The following is a 26606-nucleotide window of genomic DNA, read 5'->3' as shown; positions in this document are numbered from 1 at the left end:
ATAAATCCATACCATTTAAGATGACAAGACCTTGTATTTACATAGAGACTTTCTCTAAGGAACTCACATCACTGCTTAGGAATGGCTCCATTAATTCTTAAAGCTTTGGCAACTAGAGTGGGAGGATATATGTTTTTGGCCAGTTGTCATAAACGAAAGAACCATGCCAGAGATAGGTTTGTAACTTTTTCAAGGTCACTCTAACCAAACTGAATTGCCAGAAGTTTGGAAGTGCAGAGTAATATCAATTTCCCATGTAGAGGAATGGCTGTATGGTCACTTGGGGTATGGGAGGAACATGGCTTTTCAGAAACTATCTTTTATCATTCTTACTCCCCTATGTAATCTGTGACTGAGGGATATTATCTCTATAATGGTTAATGTTTCCCAAACCATGGTCCTCTGAACACTAGACTATGCAAGACGTCAGGAGGTCTTCATTGAAAAAAAAAAAACATGGCTTCCATGGCCAAATAAGTTTGAGAACGGCTTCTCTTGTATTTTCGTTTTGCTGATTCATGATTCCTATTAGTGCAGTAAAAGCTCTGAGAAGTCCTGTAGTGAAGAAATTACTAACTTTAAGTCACAGTTTTCCAGATTTATTTGACCACGGACATAAAGTTTCTAAGAGCACCTCTTAAAGACTTAATGGACTGCATTTTGAGGAAGGATGTTTCTTAAATAAAGGCTCTGGTGAAGAGATGCTTCTCAAAAATCTGTTTTTATTCTCTCATCTTTCCAGGCCCACACTCTATGTGGAGGCCTCATTCACAGATGACCTGGGTAGTGTTGGAGCCTTAGAGATGCAGGAGATATTTTCAGTGTTGCTAGATGAGGGCCCATGGAAGGAATGAGATGGTGCTGAAAAATCCAAGAACTATACCATAGCTTTTGCGCCAATCTCCTTCCAGTTCCTGCCTTGTTCTGTCTATGCCACACCCTGATCTGGAGCCATTTGCCTGGAATGGTGCTGTTAGCACAAGTTCTTGTGCCCAATGCATGGTGAAGCCAAATAAACTGAAACAGAGTTTGGAGCAGAGAAAGGTTTATTGCAAGGCTATGTGAGGAGACGAGGTGGCCTATGCCCTAAAAAGCCTCAAGCTCCCCAAATGGTTTCCACAAAACATTTTTCAAAGCCAGGTGAGGGAATGGTTCCAGGGTATGTGATCCGGTCATGCACAGTTCTCTGGCTGATGATGAGGGACAAGGTTTGTGTTACAGGGGTTAACTTTTCTTAGACTCCAGGAGGTCTGGGGCTATGTGCTGATGGTCATCAAGTAGTTAACATCTTCTACATCTGTAAAACAACTCGGAAAATTTGCACCAAATACTGTCATCTAGGTATTTCAGAGAGGAGCTGAAACAGAGGATGTGGAGCAAGGGCCTGTCCTGGGAAGGCCCATAGGGTCTTGCTCAGTTAAAGAGCTAGAGTGCCCTGTGTGCTGGGCACTGAGGGGATGAACAGTCACAGATCAAGTAGCAAATATAGTGCTGACCAAGGAGGAATCAAGAACCAACTGGACACGAACTAGGCGGAGTGTATCACTGGGGCACAGAAAAGAACGTGGCTTCTCAGGGTGGATGTAGTAGAGATAGCGGTGATGGCAGGAAATGGGGAGACATGGAATCTCGTGTTCTAGCATCTTGACAAGTTAGGTATGCGGCATCCCAGAAAGGGTTTCTGGGCTAGGGCAGGGTCCAAGATGAGGCGCAGCCAAGAGTTGTCTTTCCAGTAGCTCTTGTACATTGCTTGGGCAAATCCGAATTAGCATATTTTATATTTTTTATTAATTTTTTTCTTTTTTTAAAAAGTCTTTTTTCTTTTTTATTTGACTGCACTAGGTGTTAGTTGAAGCACACAGGATCTCTAGGTGTGGCATGTGGGATCTAGTTCCTTGACCAGGGATTGAACCTGGGCCCCTGCATTGGGAGGGTGGAATCTTAGCCACTGGACTACCAGGGAAGCCCCGATGTTAGCATGTTAGCTACTCTCCTACAGGATGTGATAACCGTGTTGCCCTGTCAACTAATACTCATTTGGAAAATGGGTATTTGTCAATATGGAGACTGATAGCCTGTGGATACCGTATTTTGGTAAGGCAGAAACAACAAAAACAAAAACTATGTCAAGATGATTAGTTGCCTTAAAAAAAGAAAGAAAGACCAGGTGAGAATGCCTAGTTTTAGGAGCATATTGGGTTGTTAATTCTCTTTTTCTTATTCTTCCAACCATTGCTGTCCTTCCTGCCCCCACAGACATGTTGTCACTATTGAGATCAAACAAGGCAGGAACTCTCACTCCTCAAGTTCAGTTCGGTTCAATTCAGTTCAGTCGCTCAGTTGTGTCCAACTCTTCATGACCCCATGGACTGCAGCATGCCACGCTTCCCTGTCCATCACCAACTCCCGGACCTAGCTCAAACTCATGTCCATGGAGTCAGTTTTGCCATCCAACCATTTCATCCTCTGTCGTCTCCTTCTCCCACCTTCAATCTTCCTCAGCATCGGGGTCTCTTCAAATGAGTCAGTTCTTAGCATCACATGGCCAAAGTATTGGAGTTTCAGATTCAGCATCAGTCCTTCCAATGAATATTCAGGACTGATTTCCTTTAGGATGGACTGATTGTATCTCCTTGCAGTCCAAAGGACTCTCAAGAGTCCCAAAACCACAGTTCAAAAGCATAAATTCTTTGGCGCTCAGATTTCTTTATAGTCCAACTCTCAAATCTATACATGACTAATGGAAAAACCATGGTTTTGACTAGGTGGACCTTTGTTGGCAAAGTAACGTCTCTGCTTTTTAATATGCTGTCTAGGTTGGTCATAAATTTTCTTCCAAGGAGCAAGCATCTTTTAATTTCATGGCTGCAGTCACCATCTGCAGTGATTTTGGAGCCCAAGAAAATAAAGTCTGACACTGTTTCCATTATTTCCCCATCTCACCCCTCAAATATCATTTTAATTAGGGTGTGATTCCTGGAGGACAGCATTGAAATGTGACAGGAGTTAGGGGGACCTAGGAAGGACTTTGGCTGTCATAAGTCACAATGTCATGACTCATTCACCAAGTGAAGGAATTTGAATCCTGTTGTCTGGAAATGCAGAGAATGCAGACTTTTGAAGTTGGCTCGTGGCATGATTGAATGTTACCCACCTGCTCAGGTGTTGACCAGCCCCTGTATTGCCTCCACCCTCTCATGGCCACCCACTGAAGGACTGTCTCTTCTGGGAAACAGTCTCCACTACAGAGACATTGAAGTCGAGGACATATGTAATCATGTTTAGTGCCTGTTAGGTCGTGTTTACACATGGTAAGTAAATGGGATGACTGTATGTGTCTCAGGACTTCCCAGGTGACTCAGTGGTGAAGAATCCACCTGCCAATGCAGAAGATGCAGGTTCAATCCCTGGGTTGGGAAGATCCCCTGGGGAAGGAAATGCCAACCCACTCCAGTACTCTTGCCTGGAGAATCCCATGGACAGAGGAGTCTGGTGGGCTACAGTCCATGGGGTCACAGAGAGTCAGACAGGGCTGAGCGACTAAACAACAGCAACAGCAATATGCATCTTCTTTGATTATTATGAAAATAGCAACCAAGAGATAGGTTTTTATTCTTGTAAAACTATAAAGAGTAATTATAATAAGCAAATGCAGAGAATTTCATAGTAGGCCATCCAGAAAAGTTCACTGGATTTATGTCAGTAGATTTTCTTAAGAGCAGGCACCATTCTCCTCTGAACATCTGACTGGGAATTCCCTGGTGGTCCGATGGTAGGAGCTCTGCACTCTCACTGCTGGGGCCCAGGTTCAGTCCCTGGTTGGGGAACTGAGATCCTGCTAGCCGCATGGCATGGCCAAAAACCAGAAACAACAGCAGTGGCAACAACAAAAAGCTGCAAGGCTTTTATTAAAAGTAATGCCCATGAGAGGGAGCTAAGCCAGGCTCAGAGAGCCATCAGACCACAAGGCTTGGATAACCCAGAGGGCAGTGGGGAGGTGGGAGGGTGGGTGGAAGCATCCCAGAGTGTGGTGTGGCACAGACAGCTTTGGCAAGGCAGTCAAGGTGTCCTCCAGCCAACATTGGCCATCAGAGGTTTCCCCTGTCCCCTGTCAGTGGGCCTCCCTTCCATAGTACCCCTGTGGCTCTCAGTCATTGGCTTGGAGTAGCCTGTGTGAGATGTAACCCCACCCAAATGCACCAGTGGCTTTCAGAGCACAGCAGGGGGGCCCAGGTCCTCAGGAAGTCTGGGGGTGGGTACATTCTGTTGGCTGCAGTAATGTACATGATTCAAATTTCTCCTTGGGATTCTCTAAATCTTCACAAAAAGTGTGTGTGGGGGGCAGGGAGGGCCTGTTGTTGATAGAAATGGGAAGATGATGGCAGGTCAGAGATGGTCATGTTGCTTACATCTGAACATGCCACCTGCGTGCTGTAAAAGATGAGAAGGGTTTGCAGCTGGTTTTACCATATACTCTATCCTTCTGCAAACTCCATGGCATCTGATGCCTTCGTGCTGAAAAAGAAAAATGATACTACAGAGAGGGGAAGAGGTAAAATGTTGATTTCAATTTCTGGGTAAAGCTGTCAGACTCAGGAAGTTCTTGACACTTCATTATAGGTAGAAGCACTTTGTGTAGTCTCTTTACATGTTATACCCCAGATAACTTTTGTATTGATACAATTATTCTAAAATAATGCTCCTGTCATATCAGAGGCAAAAACAATTAGACAGAAGATACCTTTGTTTGAAATCAGCATGATGAAATGTATTAATAAAACACAGTACATAATCTTGATCTGTTGATAAATTGCCTGCTCTGGAGAGCATGGGCAGCTCTGTAGTGTCTATTGAGAAAACAAAGGAATCCTGTCAAGATGACATCTGCTTCTTCCGTGGAACGTGTTAGGAGTTACGAGGTTTTGAATATGATGCAGTTAGCAGCATCGTGTACTTAATCAGCTGGCAAGGAGGACTGTTTGTCTTCTTTTTCGGGCATCTGTGGATTCTAGAATGCAGCTCACATTTGGCTTTACCTGAAAATCAGCAGGACACTGAGTTTGAAGATGCAGACTGTCCCCAATCCAGCGTATCTGACGGTTATTGTTGTTTAGTTGCTCAGTTGTGTCCGACTCTTTGTGGCCCCCTGGACTGTAGCCCACTAGGCTCCTCTGTCCAAGGGATTTTCCAGGCAAGAATACTGGAGTGGGTTGCCATTTCCTCCTCCAGGGGATCTATCCAACCGAGGGACCAAACCTGCATCTCTTGCATTGGCAGGTGAATTCTTTACCACTGAGCCACCTGGGAAGCTGTATCTGAGGGTACTATTGGCCATGTGACAATGAACTTTGATGATATGAAGCTGGGGGTGGTGTTTCAGTTGATTATGGCCATAGTAATGCTGCACAACAACCAGCCACAAAATCTGAGCAAACCAAAAGTGGGTACTTGGTTCATACGTCTAGGGATTGATTGGAGATTGGCAGTCCAGATTGGGTTGTGCTGGGGCAATTTGATTTTGCTCTGTGTCTCTCATCTTCCTCCTGGGTTCAGTGAGCCAGTCTAAGTGCATTGTTCACATTGTGATGGTAAAAAGGCAAAAGTATAAACACACAAGTTATATTAAGGCTTGGGCTTGGAACTGGCGTGTGATCTCTTCTGTCTCATTTTATTGGCCAAAGCAAGTCACATGGCCACAATCACAGGAAAGGCACAGAAAAGTAGAATCTGCCCATCATGAGACCATGGTAGGTATGTGGATGCAGAAAGTTGTGATGAAATGGGCCCCAAATAGGCAACATACCACAGGGAGAAACTAGCCCTACCTCGATCTTTTTTTAAATCTAGGTTTCCCAGGAAAACTCTAGCTGGGGGTAGGGGAGTGGAGGGGTTGGGGGTTGGTGCTCATCCCACACAAGGCACAAGGTCTTGACTCTTCTTCTGTGGCAGGGGCTAATAGCCATTCACTTAAATCCATTGCTGCTTCATCTTGCGTTGTTTGTCTTTTTGCTTTTGAGTTGTAAAACTTCTTTATATTCTGTTCTGAAGAGTACTCTTAACAGAAACATGGTGTGAAAATATTTTGTACCATTTTCTGGGTTGTCTTTTCACTTTCTCGATGGTTTCTTTTGCACTAACGTTTAAGATGTTGAAGTCCAATTTATCTACTTTTTCTTCTGTTGCTTGTGCTTTTCGTGTTATATCTAAGAATCCTTTGTTAAGTCCAAGGTCATGAAGATTCATCCCTAAGTTTTTTTTCTAAGAGTTTTGTAGTTTTGGCTTTTACATTGAGGTCTTTGGTCCATTTTGAGTTGGTTTTTATGTATGGTATGAAATTTGGGCCAAACTTCATTCTTTCGTATGTGTATACCCAGTAATGCCAGCATTGTTTGTTGAAGAGAGTATTCTTTGAGAACCACAGATCCAGATAGAAATGTTCGTAGCTGTTGTCATCCGGGCAGACTCGGGTGTAAGGCTTTGTAGTTTGCTTGGTACCATGGTGAAGAAGAGAAGGCATGGTCAGAGTTGTGGTGGGGAGGATAGAACTGAAACTGACATGGAGGCTGGCCTCTTGGAGATGGTGTATCACTCTTGGAACACAGCCAAAGGAATGTTATAATCTCAACTCAACTTTTAGAAGGTTTTGATATTAATGAATTCAGAGACAGGCATAGACCTAGTAGTTTGGAATCTGGATGGCTGTTGAAAACTTGGCAAACAGTTATGTATTACCCTATTTATTAGATGTCTATAGGTATGCAGTGGGATTGTACTCTGTGGGCTAAGGTTTTGAACATGGGGGCCAATACTGGAGAAGAGGCCCACGTAGGGTGAAGCTAAGCAAGATGTGGTAGACTGATGATTAAAATTGCTGCAGTTTTTCACCACTCCTTGTGTCTAGTCTTGTTGCATTGTGACTCCATGGCTCATTTCATCAACAGGTAGAGGTAATTTGCCCCCACTTTAATCTGAGCTGGCCTCATGATTCTTTTTGGCCAACAGCATATACCAGACATGACTATATGTCATCTCTGAGCCGAGGCATCAATATGTCTTGGGCACTTCTCTCTGTCTGGAAGCCTTACCCTACTTTCCATGAGAATGAGCCCTGATGGGAGGATGAGAGACCCTATAGAGGCAGTGGGAGGCAACCTAGTCAATAACTAATCAACCCCCTAGCCCACCCACAGCTGAACAAGGCTGCAAGAGGGAGTACAGTGGAGACCAGAGGACTTGTCCAACTGAGCCTAGTGGAGGTCATCAGTCTCCAGAATCTTGTTATAAATAAGTGATTGTTACTTTAAGCCACTGAATTTGGAGATGGTTTATTACACAGCAACAACTAATAATACACAGGGGATAGAGGTTCTGCTGAATGGACTGTAGATCAGGATGGGTTTTCTCAGGACCAGGACTAAGGTTAAGCAAGGGAAGTGCCTAGGTGCAAAATTTAAGGCGGCATTCAGTCTTAGGTGCAGGCCCTGTATTTTTCCTAGGCTGGGTCTTCTGTTCATGAGTGGGAAGTGTTGAGAGTGAGAGCTAAGGAAGGCCATTAACACAGACTGAATCACTGGGAAAACAAGAGTGATGGCAGGGAAGCGGTGGGTCAGGGTACACACAGGCTCAGAGCTCTTCTTGGCTTTGTGTTGGTGAGGAACATAGATGTTACCAGGTATGGTTGGTGGTCAAGGAGATCCCAGTTTCAGCACAGAAGCCCATCTCTGTGTCTGGGCCAGTAGACCCCAAACCTGGGTGTGTGTCAGAAATGAGGAGAGGCTGTGGTCTGGGCTGTGAGCTTAGTTACTAAGCCATAAAACTTGAGAAAGGACATGGCGAGGAGGCCAGGCTGTCATCAGCTGTGTGCACACTCCTTGGCCTCTTGCTCCTTTGACTTGGTAGAACATAACGGCTAAAATTCAAGAAATAATGGGCCACTTTTAGAAAAGAACTGCCTTGCAGAACACACTTCAGAACAAATGATTTTCATGATAAGCAGTAAGATTCTTTGCTCCAGTAGCAACTGCCGCAGTTTACACATTGCCTTGAGTTGTTGTTGTTCAGTCACCCAGTTGTGTCCAACTCTTTGCAACCCCATGCACTACAGCATGCCAGGCTTCCCTGTCCTTCACCATCTCCTGGAGCTTGCTCAAACTCATGACCATTGAGTCGGTGATGCTATCCAACCATCTTGTCCTCTGTCATCCCCTTTCCCTCCTGCCTTCAATCTTTCAGAACATCAGGGTCTTTTCTAATGAGTCAGCTCTTCGCATCAGGTAGCCAAAGTGTTGGAATTTCAGCATCAGTCCTTCCAATGAATATTCAGGGTTGATTTCCTTTAGGATGGACTGGTTTGATCTTGCAGTCCAAGGGACTCTCAAGAGTCTTCTCCAACACCACAGTTCAAAAGCATCAATTCTTCAGCACTCAGCTTTCTTTATGGTCCAACTCTCACATCCATACATGACTACTGGAAAACCATAGCTTTGACTAGATGGACCTTTGTTGGTAATGTAATGTCTCTGCTTTTTAATATGATGTCTAGGTTTGTCATAGCTTTTCTTCCAAGGAGCAAGTGTCTTTGAATTTCATGGCTGTAGTCACCATCTGCAGTGATTTTGGAGCCCAAGAAAATAAGGTCTGTCACTGTTTTCAGTGTTTCCTCATCTGTTTGCCATGAAGTGATGGGACTAGATGCCATGATCTTAGTTTTTTGAATGTTGAGTTTTAATGTTGCATTGAGTAGTGATAAGCAGTTTTAGAAGTGAAAGGGACAGGCCATATCCAGCTTTGCAAAAGCTGGGTCAGACCAACAGGGTGAATTCCTAAGCCATCACATCATCACTTTCATTTTAGTAATAAATGATAACAAGAGTGTCTTTTTAGATTTGGGGAGGGGAGTTGCCCAGACAGTGAAGTAATAAGAGTGTGTGTTCCTGGGGCTAAGATGTATGTATGTAGCCCACCAGGCCCCACTGTCCATGGGATTTACCAGGCAAGAATACTGGAGTGGGTTGCTGTTTTCCTTCTCCAGGGCATCTTCCCGACCCGGGGTTTGAACCCAGGTCTTCTGCATTGCAGGCAGAGTCTTTACCATCTGAGTCACCAGGGAAGCCATACACATATAGGTATTCTTTTGTATGTTCTTTTCCATTATGATTTATCTGAGGAGATTGGATATAGTTCCTGTGCTATACTGTAGGACCTTGTTATCTGTTTTAAATGTAATAGTTTGCATCTGCCAACTCCAGACTCCCAGTCCATCCCTCTCCCTATCCTCTTTGGCAGCCACAAATCTGATCTCTATGTCTGTGAGTGTATTTCTGTTTGGTAGATAGGTTCATTTGTGCTGTATTTTAGATTCCATGTATAAGTGGTATCATATAGTATGTGTCTTTCTCTTTCTGATTTACTTCACTTAATCTGATAATCTCTAGTTGCATCAGTGTTGCTGCAAATGGTATTATTTCATTCTTTTTTATGACTGAGTAGTATTCCATTGTCTGTATGTACCATATCTTCTTTATCCATTCATCTGTCAATGAGCATTCAGGTTGTTTCCATGACTTGGCTATTGTGAATAGTGCTGCTGTGAACATGGAGATGCATGTATTGTCATGGTCCATGCATGGGTTTGAAAAAGAATTTCCAGACATGAGTATTTCATAATAGAGTTTGTTAGAGCAGGAGATGCTATTAGAACAGCAGGATAGCTGAAGGGAGAGCTGACCCTTTGGTGGGCTAGTAGCCTCAAGACAGAATTCCTGCTGTAAGGATGATATTATGTGATTGGTTAGGGTGCTATTTGGTGGATAATAGGGTGGGTATATTTACCTAATGTGGGGTCAGGGAGCTGGCTGGTTTAGTTCAAGGGGACTCATGGCAAAGAGCTCATGGCTCATGGCAATGGGACTCAGTTCCAGAGATGACCTTGGTGCAGGGCTCCACATCTGTATCCCTGGTACAAGGCCTTGCACCCATGGCCTTGGTGTAGGCCTCCACATGTATCTTTTTGAATTATAGATTTGTCCAGGTGTATGCCCATGAGTGAGATTGCTGGATCGTATGTTAGTTCTACTTTTAGCTTTTTGAGGAACCTCTACATTGGTCTCTATAGTGGCTGCACCAACTTTCATTTCCACCAACAGTGTAGGATGTTTCCCTTTTCTCCACATCCTCTCCAGGATTTATTAGAAACCACTCTTTCTATAAGGCTCATCCCAATCAGTTGTTGCTGATAACCCACTCTTTGCACTGTCATTTGCAGACCGCTTGGAGAGTCATTGAGGACTTCAACCTTGGCTCCTTCTCGCTTTCTTCTTCTCTAAGTGTGGTCCTTATGAGTGATGATTTTAATGATGCCTGGACATGCCAGAGCCTATTTTATAGTCATCTCTTATAGCTTTTGTATCACTGCTGAAACCTGATATTTTCTGCCCATTATTTCAAATCTCCACAACTTAAAACCGGATAAAGTCTGACCCATAGGACTTAAGGAAACTTGGGTGGCCATATTGTTAATAACATTCCCTACCTGCTTGTATTTTTTGAGGGTTTTTTTTTTTGTGATCTTAAATGGTGATAAACCTTCAAATAATCAATAATAGTCCCAGTCTTATGAATTGAAGCGATAGCTCTTTGACATTTTTTATTTGAATTTTTATAAGTAAGCAGTTTTTTGCATTTTGGCCTCTTTTTTGATAACATTATGGGAAATAGCAGTTTCTAGTCTAGCTAAAAAATTAGCATAGGCTTTATTAGGCCCTTTCCCAAGACATATATTTTGAGATAATTTTGGCACAAGATTAGCCAGGGAGAACAGGTTTCAGACAACATTTCTGGGCAAGATATACTATTGTTGTGTAATCAGGGGTACAAGTCTTGAGATACAAGTTTCCAGGCAAGATTTGTTACAGTTATAATCATTAACATAGAGCATAAGAAAAGCATTTCCATGAGTAAGACATTGTGCTGTGTAATCATTAGTTCTGGACCTAAACAAAGGTCAGTTTTCTGGCAAGATACATTGTTGCACAAGGCTTAAGGAAAGCATGAGTGAGAATGTTTGCTTCCTCTTTATAGGGCTTTGGACTGTCTGCTTAAGCTTTAGCTCTTTCATTTTTTTCTATTTTTAGGAGGATATGGTTGTCAGGGAAAGGGTTGGAGAAATTATTCTGTAACTTTTTCCTGTTGGAAAGGGGTGTAGACCCTAACTTTTTGAGGCAATATATTTTCTTTATCCTCATATTGAGGATCTTTGATCTAGGGGCCCCAAGTAATAGTTGGAAGAGCCTGTGGCAATCATAGGAACTTGAATGATCATTTGTAACAAATGCCTCAAACCTCTTAGATATAAAATTCATTATATAGTTACAGATATAAAAAGCAAACAGCAAGAATAAGATGACTACAATTATTACAGTCAAGATAGTTTTCCACCATTTGGAGATAAGCCTCTATTTGCTGACGTGAAACCGAAAGTCTTTGAACTTTAAATAAATGATGAAGTAAAGCAGAAAAATGGCGGGGCTTTCTAGCCGTTTGTCCCATAACCCTACACTTACCTGACCTCAGTAGGTCCCAGTCACTCTGTCCTGAATACCATGAATTCCAGGTCCCTGTTCGGGCGCCACTTGTGGTCTTCTTTACAGACCGGGGCCTGGTGGACCTGAGTCGATGAAAAGAAAGAGGGAAAAAGAGAGAGAGAGAGAGAGCAGTATCTCTTGGGTTACATGGAAAACCAATAAAGCCCATGCACAGGATTGTACTGCTCATGAAGGCACAGAGTGTCCTCTCAAGGAGATCTTGAAAACCTGGGCAAGAAAGTGAGCTCGACAGGTTTCCATGTTCCAAAGAGAATGAAGACAGAAAGAAGACCCAAGTCTCTAGTGAGGGACCCGAGTCTCTATGGAACAAGGGTATTTTATTAGAAGAAATGCAGGCTTATATATCTTTAGTAAAATGATTACTCAGCCATTACACAGGATGAAATTCCATCAATTCCAACAAAATGGATAGTCTAACACATACAAGGTCGCTGACGCTGAAAAGAGTTACTGAAGGGAGTTACTGAAAGGAATCCAAGCAGGTACCCTTTCCCATGATCTCAGCCCTGAGAACTGCGTGCAGCTCTACTCGTTCCCGGAATAGGAACTGATAAGGAACAGAGATTCCTTGAGAAATGGCACACAAAGGAAGAAAAGTGCAACATATTGGATTCCTTAAAGTTAAATGTGCCCTGACACCTACTTGCTGAAAATGCTTTCCAAACTCCAGTGAGAACAACTCTACTATTCCCATCAATGTATAACTCTTATGCTTTACTTGGTTGCTTTTGATGGTAGCCCCATGAATTTAGGGACTATGTCTCATCATTACGATCCTTCATAGTGCTCAGGACACAATAAATACCTTTTGGCATTAATGTATTAATATTTAAGCTTTGATGCAATGGGAAATGGACAGGTAGTCAAGTTTTCCCTTTAAACAGTTTTTTTTTTTTTAATTTTGAATGCCCAGGTTACTGTCATTGGCTTGGCCTTCATTCTCCATGCAGGAGTAGAGAAGATTGAAAATACAGTTAGTTTTTGCCTTACCCAATTTTGAGTTCAAAGAATCTGATGACTGCTAAGAAAGAAAACCTATGGGAAACTGATGTATAATTTATTCAGTACCCAGTGCCCACAGGAAACATCTGTTGTGATTTTATAAGCCTGTACAAATTCAAAACAAGCTAAGTGAAGAAAATGTGCCTATTTAAAAGACAGCAGAGCAGTCTTCTCTAAAAACATTAAGGAGAGCAATGTCTGCAGCTTTATTTGGCAATTGTATATAATCTCACAGGCAATACAGCTATTTGATTCATTTAATTAAAAATGGAAAATGTATGATAATGAAAAAAGTAAGCTGTGGAAAATGATGAACCACCCTCCCTGAGTGCCTAACCTCTTTTTTTCCCCACTTTGTATGGTTAACCTTTCCTGGCAATTAAGATGTTTAAAGCAATGGAATGAAAGTACAGAGTTATAGGATGGCTGGTTAATTTCCTCATAAAGTTATTTTTTAAATCCTTTGCCAATTACTCCATAAGCAAAAAACTTAAACATTGATGTTAATTACCTTCATTAGTGCTGACAGTAGTAGTGTGCACTAATGATCAGGTTTGTTCTCTACTCCATTTGATGAGCTGAGTTGTGAATTATTAATGGGTATGAGTGCTACTTTACCACAGATGGCAATACTTTGTAGGTTGTTTTTCAAAACACATGTCAGCATTGTCCTCAGTGTTCAGACTCTGTGCATCCATAAATACTATGTTAAAAGAATCTTTCTGAACCTTTCTACTAATCATCAGGCCTATGATCAGTGTGGTTTAGCTACAGACAGGATGAGTCTGCATTTGAAGCTGCATCAGGGCTTTAATTAAGTTTCTGCTTGGTCCTGAGTCATTGTGAAACACTGGGCTAGTCAGTTCTCTGGATTTACTTGACAGATGTGTAAATTTTGCTGCACTGTGCTGTGTTCAGTAGTGTCCGACTTTTTATGATCCCATGAACTGTAGCCCGCCAGGCTTCTCTGTCCATGGGATTTCCCAGGCAAGGATACTGGAGCAAGTTGCCATGCCTTCCTCCAGGGGATCTTCCCGACCCAGGGATTGAACCCACATCTCTTGCATTGGCAGGTGGATTCTTTACCACTGCGCCATCTGGGAAGCCACATGTGTAAATTAACCCCCCTCTCCCCACTTTAAAATTTGTGAGCCCAGCTAGGTTCAGGCCTTAAAAAATTCCTATAACTCTGCCCAGGTAAATACAAGGTCAACATAAAAAGACCCCATCCTGGTTTGACACTCTAAAGATCATGGAACAGTACCTTGTTTTGCATCTAGGTGACTCACATTCTCGCCTCCCCGACCCCATCCCACCAAATTCCATGCAGGATCAGAGCGAGGAGCACATAAATGACTGATTACTACTCTTGGACCAGGTTCAAGAAGAGTTCTCAACCACTGAGTCATTGGGGAAGACGATCACATGCCTGAGTAGCAGCCTGTGTCTGGGAATAATAATAACCCACTTATTCGTGCAGTGCTCTGAGCTCTTTCAAGTATTTCACACATATTTTCTCATTTTACCCAGAATAGAATGAGAGTGATGATCACAGTGGTCTGGAAGTACATTTTCAAGGAACACGAGTTGAGGTTTTCAGTCTTAGGCAAAATGAAGGACTGCTTTTTTCCTCCGGGATTAAATTGCATTTATGTTGTTCTTCCTGAATTTCATTAGCTTCTCACTCCCAACTTGAAAGAAGACTGTGAAAGGCAATGAAAACATGAGAATGTGGCAGCAAATGCTGAATATAAAGTAGAAAAAAAAATGGGAGTCTTCCCTTTGAATTTAAAGAAAACAATGGTCTTGGCACTCTAATCATTGGGTTTGATATTGAAACACCGTGTGGACTGTCCAAACCAGGGGAATTGTATGAATCTGAAACTGGAGGCCTGAACTGCTGGAAAAGATAGATAGATTCAGGGATGTGGCCAGGTTGCTGAGACTGGACAAATTTAGCAGGAGCAACTTAATTTTTTTTTGTTCCCACTGTTCTTCAATAATGAAACCTCCAAAACACTAAAAGACTATCAAGGCTTGAAACAGATGGGAAAAGCAGATGCACCTTGCATTTTCCTTCAGACAGAGTTCCCTAATAGCCTGGGAGATGGGCAGAGGAACATGTGCTCCTGGGAGCTTGTGGGTCCCTTCATCTCCCTCCCAGGGGACCTTTTTGGCCTGGCAATGGCCAGATTAAGTGTTGCACTTAAGAAACATGGTTTCAAAAAAAAAAAAAGAAAGAAACATGGTTTCATGATTTTTTGTTATAAATATTATTATAAAAAGAAAGTGAATATATATGCATATATGTATGCATATGCATAGGTATATTTTTTCCTCCCCCTTAAAGAGGTGGCAGTGTGGGCTTTGATTTGACTTTGTTGTTTTGCAACCTGTTATTGTCAGGGTTGTTGGAACATCAGAAAGCCTTTTCGGACCTCCTTTGGTTTAGAACAGTACTGTGTTAAAGCCCTTAGAGTATTCTAGACTGAGACTGCCAGGGGTAGTGAGCTCAAACCTGATTTAAAAGTAAGGGGGTAAAAACTACAAGGAAGGAACCATTTCTGATTGACATGTGTGTGGGGGATCCACCTCACCATGGAAACCTCACCAAGTTTTTATCTTAAAAACTTCCATATTTGAGAACCAAATGGGTTAAAGTTCACAAATTGGTGTTTTCTTGTGTTTCTCATAGTGTGGCCATCAGAATGACCTGGAAACTTGTTTGAGATGTAGATTCTCAACCCTGCTGCAGACCTGCTGAGTTGGAAACTCAGGAAGATGCAGCCCAGCTGTCTACAAGCCCTCCAAATATTCTGGAGGAGGAAATGGCAACCCACTCCAGTATTCTTGCCTGGGAAATCCCATGGACAGAGGAGCCTGGCGGGCTACAGTCTACAGGGTCACAAAGAGTTGGACATGACTGAGTATGCATGCTCACGCACCAGGGTATTCTGATGCAGGCTTACGTTTGGGAACCACTGCTGTTTGCTAACAGAGTGGGTCTCAACATGGTCCAAACAGTGGAATCACCTGGAGAACTTTATAAAGAAATACCAGTGCCTGGTCCTCACCATTGGGCATTCTAATTTGTTTGGGGTTTGGCCTGTTTGTTGAATATTTCAAAACCTCTCTGGGTGATTCTAGTATTCAGACAAGCAGAGGATCCACCCACTGTGCTATCAGCATGCTCTGTTATAAGGGGGAGTTTTCAAAAAAAGAAAAGCAAGACATAGCATTGACAGAAAACAAAGCAAAATAGGAGTTTGGGGAGAGACAGATAAAGTGAGTTATATATCCAGAATGCTTTCTTCTCTGTCCAAAGGCATCTGAGTCAGTCTCCAGAACCTTTTAAAGTGATGATTAATTCTCCAGGTAAGAATATTCTTCTCTGTCTGAGAAATAGTCTTGCTTTTGTAGTTGACACACTTCAAAATTTATGTGTGAGAGAGATTCCTATGGGGTTCTGATGGCAAAAATATAGGGAAATAGCATAACAATTTTGAAGAAGTTACTTTGCAACTCAAGAATATTGGTCCAAAACCATCTGTATTGCTCTTGTTCTTTATGACCTTAAATGACCAAGCTCCATTCTAAGCCTGCATTTATTTTATTTCATGGAATCTTACAGTTGGACAGTAAAGGCCACAGATGCTACAAGAATACCCCCTCTTGTTTCTGTGGGTTGGTTGCTTCCAATGCAAATTTGCCGGGAAACTTAAACCAACCACTTATTAGGAAGTTCTTTGACATTAGTAAGTTGAAACTGAAATATATCCTCGTAGAAGTTATACCCATTCCTTTCAGTTCTGCTTTGGAGAACTACTCTTGAGAGGCAGGTTATTTAAAATCTTCTCCAGGTCAAGAAAGGATGTATAAACATAACTCAAAAGCCTGGTAGTGGTTTTGAGGGTTGTGATCATGTGGTTAACTACTGATAACATTTTCCCCATTGGTTTTGAGCCAACCGGAAATAGACACAGAAATCAGATATCACTGTGAGGTCCACATTATTGTGGATAAAATTGGGGCTTTGACCTGAAAACATTTGGCTCTACCTCTTCCTTTTGAATTGGGCTGACTTTGTTGCAGGGCAGAGAAGCCATCTCTGAGCATATCTACTGCATTCTATAAGGGTAGAGCTCCCCATGAGCTCTAAAACAAAAAGCCAACAAATTCAGGGCCCACACATGCCTGAGCCCCTTCTTTCTCATCTCCTCTACTGCAGAGGGGTGGTTTGGAGAGAGAAAACCAAAGAGTTCTTTCCATACTGGTCCCTCCCAGGAGAAGAGAGGAAACTGGAGATGTGTGGTCATAAATTCCTATCCCTCAGTATACATCAAGCCTTCTGAATGTTGCTGTTGTATGCTCAGTCACTAAGTCCTGTCCAACTCTCTGTGACCCCATGGACTATAGCCCGTGAGGCTCCTCTGTCCATGGGATATCCCAGGAAAGAATACTGGAGTGGGTTGCCATTTCCTTCTTCAGGGGATCTTTCCAACCTGGGGATCGAACCCACATCTTCTGTATCTCTTGCATTTGCAGGCAGATTCTTTACTGCTGAGCCACCCGGGAAGCCCTTCTGAATGTTTCAGTACTTCATATAGTTGAAGGTAGTTATTATTTGCCATGTAAATTTGTGCTTTTTCTCACTTTAAAAAAATTTATAATCCCCTGGGAGTTCCCTGGTGGTCTGGTTGTTAGGATTCAGTGCTTTCACTGCCGTGGCCTGGGTTCAATGCCTGGTCAAGAAACTGAGATCTCACAAGTGGCATGTGAAAGTGAAGTTGCTCAATTGTGTCCAACTCTTTGGGACCACACGGACTGTAGCCTACCAGGTTCCTCTGTCCATGGGATTTTCCAGGCCAGAATACTGGAGTAGGGTGCCATTTCCTTCTCCAGATCATCTTCCTGACCCAGGGATTGAACCCGGGTCTCCCACATTGTAGGCAGATGCTTTACTGTCTGAGGCACCAGGGAAGTCCTATACAAGTGGCATGGTGGGGCCAAAAAAAAAAAAAAATCTCCCAACCACTATATATGTACATGTGAGATCTCCAGGCCTCTCACAATGCATCATGCTAATTATCCATATGTGGACATGAGTGCCTCTGATGTTGTTCTTCTTAAGATGTGATATTCAAAGTGGGAAGATGTTTTTAATTTGCTTTGATTTGATTGTTTTAGCTTTGAGTGGTTGGTATATTTTGTGATCTTGCTTAGTAAATCTTTTTTTTTTTTACCCTAGTGGCATAACGATAGTCTCTAATACTTTCTTTGAAGTATTTTAAGGTTATTGCCTTTCACATTTAAGTATCTGTATAATGGAGAGTTGATATCTTTTTTCCAACAAAGAAATTCAATTTTATTCTCCTCCTCATGTGTAACCGTTTCAACACATTTGTTCAAGAGTGCAATCTTTTCCCCAATTTCTCATGACCCTTTGGTCATGTACCAGGTTTCCATTTAGGCATGAATCTGTTTCTAGATTATCTGTTTTGTTATTAGGATCAGTTGGCCTATTCATATGCCAAAAGCACAATGTTTTAATTGCTATAATTTGTAAAAAGTTTTCATGACTAAGTTCCCACAACTTGTTTTTCTTCAGATGTGTCTTGGTCTGTTGTTCTTCAATATAAATCTTACAGTCAGCTTGTTAAATATCTCTAAAAAATTTGTTAGGATTTTTATTAAAATAGTATTGAATCAAGAGATGCATTTGAGAGGAGAGAGCTTTATGAAACCATATTCTTCATATCCATGAATGCATTTTTCCATTTAACTTTTTAAAAAATTTATTTTACATGAAACAAAGATGAATATTTTTAATCATAAAAGGTACATTTCATAAGGAAGATAGACACTATAAACCATTAGACACCTTAACAACAAAGAAACAAGATACATAAACTAAAAATCAGAAGAATTAAAAGAAAAAATTATATAATCATAGTGAGATATATTAGCATTTCTCTGAGAACATTTTATCAAGTGCAGAAAAAATAAGAATAGGTGCATCTTGAATGATGTCATTTAATTTATATATAATAGATCTATATTTAATTATTTAATATTAATCATATCTGATACAAATATACTTAAAATTTTGTATCCCATATGAAATGAAATGGAGGATATGAAATGGTATGAAATATTAATAAGTGGCCGATTTCATTGTGTGCTGTGTGATTTATATTCTTCCTTCCTCTCTTCCTCCTTTGCTCCCTTTCTTTTGTGGCGAGTGATCCTTGTAGAAACTTACCTATGAGAATTCTTTCAAACCTGGGTTCCATGTGCTTTCTTCCAGAAAGCAGTGGTGTTTACTTTTGTGAGATTTCCGAATCTCTTTAAATAAATCTTGGCCTGTGTTCTTTTCAGTTCTTGGCTAGAGCCAGTTTTGCATGAGCACCAGCTTACAGTTGTATCAATAGATTATCAGGAGAGACCTGCCACCTCCACCACCAAAGAAACGACTAAAAAAGGCAAATGACTTTATTTTGTCAGCTGAAATATTTCCACCTTTCACAATAAGTACAGCTCCTGAGGGACCAGGCATTACAAAGGAAACCATTCAACTTTTCTCTTTACTAGGGCCCAATCAGTCATTGTTCCTTTAAAACCCACAGCTCTAGACAGCCAAGGCTCTGCAGATAAGCTTAGGGCTGCTGTTGGCCTTAGCATTTTGCTACCTCTCTGGATTCTTGCTTTTGCTTCTTCTTGGCCATTGAAGACTTCAGTTGCTTACTAGCTCATCCAGTCATCCCGTGACTCCTTGTATCTAGCTACCTTCTATCAGGGAGGTGTGTTTGTGTAGGTGTATATCTGTGTGCATATATATGTCTGTATGTGTTAGTTGCTCATTTGTGTCCAACTCTTTTTGAACCCATGGACTGTAGCTCTCCAGGCTCCTCTGTTCATGGGATTTCCCAGGCAAGAATACTGGAGTGGAGAGCCATTCCCTTCTCAAGGGATCTTCCTCACCCAGGGATTGAATCCAGGCCTCTTGCACTGCAGGCAGATTCTTTACCATCTGAGCGACCTATTTACACGTAAGTTTATATACCAACCTTTTAAAGTATTCTGTAGCAGGAGCATTTTCCACAAGCTGATCTGTTAAGCCAAGATCAAATTGCTACTGAATTTTAAGTTAACCATTAAAGAGTTAGTTATACCTCCTTTGCATTACCTAAAGTTTGGCTTCCCTGGTGGCTCAGACAGTAAAGAATCTGCCTGCAATACAGGAGACCTGGGTTTGATCCCTGGGTCAGGAAGATCTCCTGGAGAAGGGAATGGCAACCCACTCCAGTATTCTTCCCTGAAGAATTCCATGGACAGAGGAGCCCGGCAGGCAATACAGTCCATGGGATTGCAGAGTCAGACATGATTGAGCGATTAATACTTTCACATTCAAAGTTTGATAAACATGTTCTTTGTGTGTTTCTTTTGTTAAGGGCTTCAAATTTCTAGCATTAAGATCTCTTAGAAGCCCCAGTTGCCATTGTTTTCCTTACAATTCTTCTGTCATTAAGCTTGACATTCAGTTCAGTTCAGTTCAGTTCAGTTGTTCAGTCATGTCCGACTCTTTGCAACCACATGGACTGCAGGACACCAGTCTCCCCTCTCTTGTCTGTCACCAACTCCTGGAGCTTACTCCAACTCATGTCCATCAAGTCATGGATGCCATCCAAGCATCTCATCCTCTGTTGTCCCCTTCTCCTCTCACCTTCAATATTCCCCACCATCAGGGTCTTTTCAAGTCAGTTAGTTCTTTGCATCAGGTGGCCAAAGTATTGGAGCTTCAGCTTCAGCATCAGTCCTTCCAATGAATATTCAGGACTGATTTCCTTTAGGATGGACTAGTTGGATCTCCTTGTAGTCCAAGGGACTCCCAAGAGTCTTCTCCAACACCACAGTTCAAAAGCATCAATTCTTTGGCACTCAGGTTTCTTTATTGTCCAACTCTCATATCCATATATGACAAGTGGAAAAACCATGGTTTTGACTAGATGGAACTTTGTTGGCAAAGTAATGTCTCTGCTTTTTAATATGCTATCTAGGTTGCTCATAAATTTTCTTCCAAGGAGCAAGTGTCTTTTAATTTCATGGCTGCAATCACCATCTACAGTGATTTTGGAGCCCAGAAAAATAAAGTCTGTCACTTTTTCCATGGTTTCACCTTCTATTTGCCATGAAATGGTGGGACTGGATGCCATGATCTTAATTTTCTCAATGTTGAGTTTTAAGCCAAGTTTTTCACTTTCTTCTTTCACTTTCATCAAGAGGCTCCTTAGTTCTTCCTTGCTTTCTGCCATAAGGGTGGTGTCATCTGCATATCTGAGGTTACTGATATTTCTCCTGGCAATCTTGATTCCAGCTTGTCCTTCATCCAGCTCAGCATTTCTCATGATGTACTCTGCATATAAGTTAAATAAGCAGGATGACAATATACAGCCTCGACGTACTCCTTTTCCTATTTGGAACCAGTCTGTTGTTCCATGTCTAGTTCTAACTGTTGCTTCTTGACCTGCATACAGATTTCTCAGGAGGCAGGTCAGGTGGTCTGGTATTCCCATCTCTTCAAGAATTTTCTACAGTTTGAATCCACACAGTCAAATGCTTTGGCGTAGTCAATAAAGTAGAAGTAAATGTTTTTCTGGAACTCTCTTGCTTTTTCAATGATTCAATGGATGTTGGCAATTTTATCTCTGGTTCCTCTGCCTTTTCTAAATTGAGTTTGAACATCTAGAAGTTCATGGTTCATGTACTGTTGAAGCCTGGCTTGGAGAATTTTGAGCATTAGTTTGCTAACGTGTGAGATGAGTGGAATTGTGTGGTAGTTTGAAGATTCTTTGGCATTGCCTTTCTTTGGGATTGGAATGAAAACTGACCTTTTCCAGTCCTGTGGCCACTGATGAGTTTTCCAAATTTGCTGGCATAGTGAATGTAGAACTTTAAGTTTAGGATTTGAAATAACTCAACTGGAATTCCATCACCTCCACTAGCTTTGTTTGTAGTGATGCTTCCTAAGGCCCACTTGACTTCACATTCCAGGATGTCTGGTTCTAGATGAGTGATCACACCATCATGGTTATCTGGGTCATGAAGATAATTTTTGTATAGTTTTTCTGTGTATTGTTGCCACCTCTTCTTAATATCTTCTGCTTCTGTTAGGTCCTTACCATTTTTGTCCTTTATTGTGCCCATCTTTGCATGAGATGTTCCCTTGGTATCTCTAATTTTCTTGAAGTGATCTTTAGTCTTTCTCATTCTATTATTTTCCTATATTTCTTTGCACTGATCACTGAGGAAGACTTTTTCATCTCTCCTTGCTATTCTTTGGATCTCTGCATTCAAATGGGTGTATCTTTCCTTTTCTCCATTGCCTTTCCTGTCTTTTATTTTCTCAGCTATTTGTAAGGCCTCCTAAGACAGCCATTTTGCCTTTTTGCATTTCTTTTTCTTGGGAATGGTCTTGATCATGGCCTCCTGTACAATGCCACAGGCCTCTGTCCATAGTTCTTCAGGCACTCTGTCTATCAGATCTAATCCCCTGAATCCTTGAATCTATTTGTCACTTCCACTGGATAATCATAAGGGATTTGATTTAGGTCTTACCTGAATGTTCTAGTGGTTTTCCCTACTTTCTTCAATTTAAGTCTGAATTTGGCAATAAGGAGCTCATGATCTGAGCCACAGTCAGCTCCTGGTCTTGTTTGTGCTGACTATATAGAGCTTCTCCTTCTTTGGCTGCAAAGAATATAATCAATCTGATTTCAGTGTTGACCATCTGGTGATGTCCTTGTGTAGAGTCTTATCTTGTGTTGTTGGAAGAGGGTGTTTGGTATGACCAGTGCTCTCTCTTGGCATAACTCTGTTAGCCTTTGACCTGCTTCGTTTTGTACTCCAAGGCCAAATTTGCCTGTTACTCCAGGTATCTCTTGACTTCCTACTTTTGCATTCCAGTCCCCTATATTGAAAAGGACATCTTTTTTGGGTGTTAGTTCTAGAAGGTCTTTTAGGTCTTCACAGAACCATTCAACTTCAGCTTCTTCAGCATTACTGGTTGTGGCATAGACTTGGATTACTCTGATATCAAACGGCTTGCCTTGGAAATGAACAGAGATCATTCTGTCATTTTTGAGATTGCATCCAGGTACTGCATTTTGGACTCTTTTGTTAACTATGATGGCTACTCCATTTTTTCTAAGGGATTCTTGCCCATAGTAGTAGATTTAATGGTCATCTGAATTAAATTCACCCATTCCAGTCCATTTTAGTTCACTGGTTCCTATAATGTCTATGTTCACTCTTGCCATCTCCTGTTTGACCACTTCTAATTTGCCTTGATTCATGAACCTAACATTCCAGGTTCCTATGCAATATTGCTCTTTATGGCATCAGGCTTTACTTCCATCACCAGTCACATCTACAACTGGGTGTTGTTTTTGCTTGGGCTCTGTCTCTTCATTCTTTCTGGAGTTATTTCTCCACTGATCTCCAGTAGCATATTGGGCACCTACCAACCTGGGGAGTTCATCTTTCAGTGTCCTATCTTTTTGCCTTTTCATACTGTCCATGGGGTTCATACTGTTCATGAGGCAAGAATACTGAAGTTTTTTGCTGTTCCCTTCTCCAGTGGACCACATTTTGTCAGAACTCTCCACCATGACCAGTCCATCTTGGGTGGCCCTACATGGCATGGCTCATAGTTTCATTGAATTAGACCAGGCTGTGGTCCATGTGATCAGACTGGTTAGTTTTCTCTGATTGTGTTTTTCATTCTGTTGGCCCTCTGACAGATAAGGATAAGAGGCTTATGGAAGCTTCCTGATGGAAGAGACTGACTGAGGGGGAAACTGGGTCTTGTTCTGATGAGCAGGGCCATGCTCAGGAAATCTTTACTCCAATTTTCTGTTGATGGGCAGGGCTGTGTTCCCTCCCTGTTATTTGACCTGAGGTTCAGTACTGCTCAATTCCCTACATTCTGTCCTGTCTCTGAAAACAAGTCCACAGATTCTTGTCAATTTAAAAGAAACAGATATGGCGTATGTCCTGTTTATCTTTCAGTGCATAACAAATCAACCTCCAAATTATCTTATATTTTTTCATATTTTATCATTTTTTGTTTGATATTACTTTGCACAGTTTGAGGAGTGTTGGAGGAGCTGACTGAGCTCAGCTGGGCAGTTCTCACTTGAGGTTTCTCATGCAGTTTTAGTGGGTGGGGTTAAAGTCAGCTCAAAGCTTTTCTTCACTCATGGGCTTTCAGGTGGAGGCTGACTGTCTACCAGGATGTCAGTTGAGCTATTGTTAGAGAACAGGGCTTGAACAAATGGTCTGTCCAAGTTGCCTGGGCTTCTTCACAGCTTAGTGGCTGAATCTTAAGGGAAAGAGTACTATACGTCATGCTAACTTTTATGTTCTAGTCTTCGATGTTGTAGGTATGATGCATTTTATTTGTTTAAAGAGAGTTGCCAAGACTGGCCAAATTCATGGGGTGCAGAAATAACTTCCATCTTTTTGAAGGAGGATCAGAAAACTTATGGACATACGTTACAGCCACCACCGATTTAAGTAGATAAACATAGGAGGATTTCATATTTTCAAATGCTAACAAGTTTTTTTACTGCCATGCTCATAGCTCTTCAATCCCTGATCCTTTTGGTGGAAATACAAATGTGCATTTTCCTTTGATTTTATATAACTCACTGGGTTTTACTCACTAAATCTTCTGAACCTGCTTTATGTCTTTCAAGCCCCGAAGAGGCATCCAACCTGCAGTAATTCTTATCATGTCTTTGATCAGGTTTTTCTGCCTCTAGTGTTACCCTCCTCTTCTGACATACTTCTGAGCAACACATCTGGTCATGTTTCTCTCATGATTGAAAGATCACTGTAGCTCTTTATCTCTAGTTCCTCAATATGGCCCAGAAAACCTTCCAGGATTGGCTCCTTACCTTTTTCTATGCCTCATCTCTCATTTGCAGTTTCCCTTTGCTAACAAACAGTTTCCCTTTGCACTCAAACAAAACTAAACACATTGCCTTTTTCACATCTCTGTGCCTTGACTGTATTGATTGCTCCCTCCCTACAAAGTCCGTCTCTGACCTACGTGGCAGTCTCAGGCATTCTTAAGGTGCAATCACAAATGTATCCATGTTCCTAAGTCCGTAGCACCCATTTGCTCAGTCTGCTGGCTAGACTGGAATTGCTTTACTTGTGAAACCCTCTAAGTTCAAATCTGCTCTAATTCCACACTGTTTCCTTGGGGGAGGATGTAATCAATACATGCACCTTTCCCTTCTGACATGAGAAACAGCCTTGTCAGCTCCGGTGAAGAGCTCAGCAATCTCTGAGAACGCCTGATCTTTGGAGGATTGGGCATTTCTTCTCAAGTGTTGTCTCACCTCACTTTCCTTTGGTGACAGGATCCACAGTCATAATCCTGTTGTTTCCAACTGTGAGAATATAGCCCTACAGAATTTTCTTAAATATCTACCAAAACCAAGACTTCCCTGTAGATAGATAACTTAAAAATAATTCAGCAATATAAAAGAAAAGCAGAAATCTAAAATATAAACAGCATTACATATGTGATGCCACATATAAAAATTTTAAAGCATAAGAACTTGGGAGAAGAAAATTATTAAAATGACAGTTTTTGATATACCATAATTTCAACTTCCCTATTGTTGTAAACACCTGGAGTAACAGGCAAATTTGGCCTTGGAGTATGGAATGAAGCAGGGCAAAGGCTAATAGAGTTTTGCCAGGGGAACATGCTGGTCATAGCAAACACCGTCTTCCAACAACACAAGAGAAGACTCTACACATGGACATCACCAGATGGTCAACACCAAAATCAGATTGGTTATATTCTTTGCAGTCAAAGATGGAGAATCTCTATACAGTCAGTAAAAACAAGACTGGGAACTGACTGTGGCTCAGATCATGAACTCCTTATTACCAAATTCAGACTTAAATTGAAGAAAGTAGGGAAAACCACTAGACCATTCAGGTATGACCTAAATCAAATCCCTTATGATTATACAGTGGAAGTGAGAAATAGATTTAAGGGCCTAGATCTGATAGACAGAGTGCCTGATAAACTATGGATGGAGGTTCGTGACATTGTACAGGAGACAGGGATCAAGACCATCCCCATGGAAAAGAAATGCAAAACAGCAAAATGGCTGTCTGGAGAGGCCTTACAAATAGCTGTGAAAAGAAGAGAAGCGAAAAGCCAAGGAGAAAAGGAAAGCTATAAGCATCTGAATGCAGAGTTCCAAAGAATAGCAAGGAGAGATAAGAAAGCCTTCCTCAGCAATCAATGCAAAGAAACAGAGGAAAAGAACAGAATGGGAAAGACTAGAGATCTCTTCAAGAAAATTAGAGATACCAAAGGAACATTTCATGCAAAGATGGGCTTGATAAAGGACAGAAATGGTATGGCCCTAACAGAAGCAGAAGATATTAAGAAGAGGTGGCAAAAATATACAGAAGAACTGTACAAAAAGATCTTCATGACCCAGATAATCAAGATGGTGTGATCACTCACCTAGAGCCAGACATCCTAGAATGTGAAGTCAAGTGGGCCTTAGAAAGTATCATTACAAACAAAGCTAGTGGAGGTGATGGAATTCCAGTGGAGCTATTTCAAATCCTGAAAGATGATGCTGTGAAAGTGCTGCACTCAATATGCCAGCAAATTTGGAAAACTCAGCTGTGGCCACAGGACTGGAAAAGGTCAGTTTTCATTCCAATCCCAAAGAAAGGCAATGCCAAAGAATGCTCAAACTACCACACAATTGCACTCATCTCACATGCTAGCAAAGTAATGCTCAAAATTCTCCAAGCCAGGCTTCAGCAATACATGAACCATGAACTCCCTGATGTTCAAGCTGGTTTTAGAAAAGGCAGAGGAACTAGAGATCAAATTGCCAACATCTGTTGAATCATCGAAAAAGCAAGAGAGTTCCAGAAAAACATCTATTTCTGCTT

The sequence above is a fragment of the Oryx dammah genome, unplaced genomic scaffold (genome assembly GCF_014754425.2).
Source record: "Oryx dammah isolate SB20612 unplaced genomic scaffold, SCBI_Odam_1.1 HiC_scaffold_23, whole genome shotgun sequence".
Classification (NCBI taxonomy): Eukaryota; Metazoa; Chordata; class Mammalia; order Artiodactyla; family Bovidae; genus Oryx; species Oryx dammah.
This window is presented reverse-complemented; position numbering follows the sequence as displayed.